Raw genomic sequence first — 3,535 nt, 5'->3', positions numbered from 1 at the left:
CGTGGTTCCTTGGGCGTTAATGTCTGCTCAGAATGCAGAGTGCTGTCAGCCCAAATCCCCTTTGACTGTCAGCCTGCTCTGTGTCACTAAGGGACGAGGCCCGGCTTGCTGGCCCTTCTTCACCCCGTAAGGACTGGGCAGCGGCATTAAGGACTGGAGGCAGAGTTGGCCTTGCGGTGACATCCCCATGGCGCTTACTGGGCAGGCGACAATGGTGGGGAAGGGCCCTGTGCCCTCAGCATGGCATGGGGGCATAACATCACTCTCACTGGGTGCCAGAGAGGCAGTAGTCTTCAGTGTTTCCCTCTTATGCTCCCAGGCTGACAAAGCAATAAAGAATGTCCCGCCATGCGCGTCCCCCGCCCCCCGCCCCCTGCCCACAACACCTTCTGTTGTTCTCCAGGGACACCAGGAGGTGGAACCACACTGTGGCTCTGGTCTCTCCAGAGGTCTTAGTCTACGGGGAGGGCAGACTGGCAGCAATTTTCACTACAGTGTGAGGGGCTGCTATGGGAGCGGTCCCTGACTCTCAAATGGGTTTGTGTTTTATTTTATTTTTTATTTTTTTTTTAATTTTATTTTTTTATTACAAAGGGTATTACATATGTGTCCATTTTTTTCCCCGCCCTAGACAGTCCCCTAGCCTCCTCTATTCCCCAGTGTCTTATGTCCATTGGTTATGCTTATATGCATGCATACAAGTCCTTTGGTTGATAATCCATTCATCTGCTGATGGGCACTTAGGCTGTTTCCAGATCTTAGCTATGGTGAATTGTGCTGCTATGAACATAGGGGTGCATATATCCTTTCTGATTGGTGTTTCTGGGTTCTTGGGATATATTCCTAGAAGTGGGATCACAGGGTCAAATGGGAGTTCCATTTGTAGTTTTTTCAGGAAACTCCATACTGTCTTCCATAGTGGCTGCACCAGTCTGCATTCCCACCAGCAGTGGGTTTGTGTTTTGATTGGCAAACATTTGCTAATAGACAGCCTTCAAGGATGTACAGCATCCTTAATGCCAAAAGCTATGGTTTAATGAGGCAGGAATGACAGGGTTCTCCCTTTTGGGGGCGGGGCAGTGTCTCAGGGCCTCCAAATTTTCCCTGGGGATTCCAGCTGAAGATGACTCGCTTGTCTCAGAGCAAGGGTTTGGCCAGGTAGAAGTTTCTTTTGCCATTCTCATGTCGACTTTTTGACTCTCTTCACCCCATATCCCTACAGCTAGGGTTTCCCGCTATGTGCCTGCCCACTCATCAGATGCAAGTATATTCTGAGAGAAAAAAAGGCTCCAACATATTTACTGTGAGATAGAAGGAGGATCCTTCAGCGGGCTCAGGCTTCAAGCCTGTCTGCAGTCAAGCTAGAGGTGAATACAAAGATTCACTTAGGAGTGATTTTAGGAGTGATTCTCTGAGAGAATCTGGGAAGGCTTCATGGAGGAAGTGTCTTTTGGGCTGTATTTTAGTGCATGAAAAGAAGTTTGAAACTTGAAGGGGATTCCCCGGCAAGGGGACCAGCACATGCAAAATAGAGGAAGCATGAAAGTATGCCTGTGGGGTGAGCTGAAGTCTGGAGTGGTAGCAAAGAAGCTGAACTAGACAGGGGCTTGTGTCCCAAGTTGGGTGGCCTCAGGTCAAAGGCATGTGGGGACTTCAGCAGTTTTGTGTGGAAGGAAGGAAGCTGGGGTGGACAAGATCTTTACTGGAGGAGCAGCCTCAGCTCCAGGAGCAGCCTCAGCTCCAGAGGCCAAAGCATGTGGTCCCCTGGGCTGAGGATGGTTCAGCGAGCAGAGCGCCTGCAGACTCGGAACGCGCTGGCTGAGTGTGCTGCTCCAGGCGGGCGGGCTTCTGTCCACGTGTTAGCCTAAAATCTGAATGTGTACTCTTGTTTACAACGTTATACTTGTAGAAAATGTGGAAAACAGAGTAGAATAGATAGTTGAATCATCTATAACCCCATAATTCAAAGGTAATTACTGGTAAATTTTAGGGGTCTATGGTTTAGGATCACATAGTGTGGATTTTTTATAACCTGCTTTTTCCACCGAATGCACCGTACATACACGTCTCTCTATGCCAGTACATGCACGGCTACCAGGCTAGTTCTCATGACACATGGCAGTCCCTTCATAAGATGCACAGTCATTTATTTATCCAGTTGCCGACTGTTAGACACTCAGTCTGCAAGCCAGGCCACCGATTCCCTCTGTCCACACTCCTGCGCTCACCTCTTCTCTAAGTCCGCTGAGGGCAATGCCCGCTGGTGGTGTGTGAGGCTTTCACAGAAAGCAGGGGGATCCCCGCACTGTCTCTTGCCCGAAGCTATTCTCCCTCGCTGTCTGTTCTGTCTTCACTCCCCTTGTGGGCCCGTGGAGGACTGGGGACTGAATTTAGAACCCCGAGTCCTGGGATGCGTGGCTCCCGCAGCCATGGCCGTGCCCGGCGTGGACGAAGACAGGATCTGTGATTTAGAAATGTCCCTTTCCTTCCTCAGGCTGCTTCTAAGAACCACCGCTCAGAGGCAGCTGACAGCTTGTCACGGGGGACGGCCTGGTGGCGGGCTGGCCCGAAACAAGCCTCCCACATCGGGGGAAACGAGGTTCAGTTCAGTCTCCCAGCCATTGGTTTCTTCATTTGTGTCCACACTTGGCAGGCATTGCTGAGTGAAATAGGGTTTCCGCACCAGTGGGTTTGCTTAGGCTGCTCCCTAATGGGCCTGTGTGTGGTAGAGATCTTGAGGATCCAGTGTGTGTGCCCTGGTGTGTATGAGTGTGTGTGTGATGGCGTATGTGCACACCCTGGTGTGTGCATGTGTGTGTGTCCTGGTGTTTGTGTGTCATGCTGTGTGTGTGTCGTGCTGTGTGGTGTCATGCTGTGTGTGTGTTATGCTGTGTGTATGCCCTGGTGTCTGCTCTGGTGTGTATGAGTGTGTGCCCTGTTGGGTACGAGTGTGTGTGTCACGGTGTGTGTGTACACCCTAGTGTGTGTGCCCCCTGGTGTGTGTATGTGTGTGCACGCCCTGGTGTGTGTGCGCCCTGGTGTGTGTGTGTTAATGCTGTGTGTGTGTGTGTGTGTGTGTGCGCGCGCGCGCGCCCTGGCATTTGTGTGCACATCCAGAGAGCTTTGTGCTGGGCAAGAAACTGACTGCCTGGGGAACTAGCTTCATGGAGGCTTGAAAACCTAGTGCCCATGTGACCTGAAGGGAAAAGGCAGCAAAGGAGGTGTCCCACCTTGGTGTGACCATCATAGGGCAGTTCTTTGTATCTGTCTGCATGTCCGTCCATCCATCCATCCATCCATCCATCCATCCATCCATTTAGTTACTCAGCAGTACTTGTCAGGCACCTGCTACATGCTGGGCTCTGCTGTAGCAGAGAATACAGTGCAACCCCCTGCCCTTAGGGGAATGTACACCTGGTGGAGAGAGGCAGGCAGCGCACTGAGCACGACACACATTGCAGGGTACTGAGAGGGTCCTATGGCTGCGGGGAGAGCAGGCGGTGGGAGTGCAGGCGGGGGGTGGGGAGAGCAGGCG

At 51.9% G+C, this 3,535-nt stretch overlaps 1 protein-coding gene across 1 annotated transcript in view; it reads left to right on the top strand.

Moving 5' to 3' along the window:
• LOC102760361 (putative uncharacterized protein C1orf196) overlaps window positions 1-3,535 on the top strand; it is a 195,746-nt gene that overhangs the window by 107,794 nt on the left and 84,417 nt on the right. The window lies entirely within an intron of this gene.

This window comes from Myotis davidii, unplaced genomic scaffold, assembly GCF_000327345.1.
Source record: "Myotis davidii unplaced genomic scaffold, ASM32734v1 scaffold299, whole genome shotgun sequence".
Taxonomy (NCBI): domain Eukaryota; kingdom Metazoa; phylum Chordata; class Mammalia; order Chiroptera; family Vespertilionidae; genus Myotis; species Myotis davidii.
This window is presented reverse-complemented; position numbering and strand designations above follow the sequence as displayed.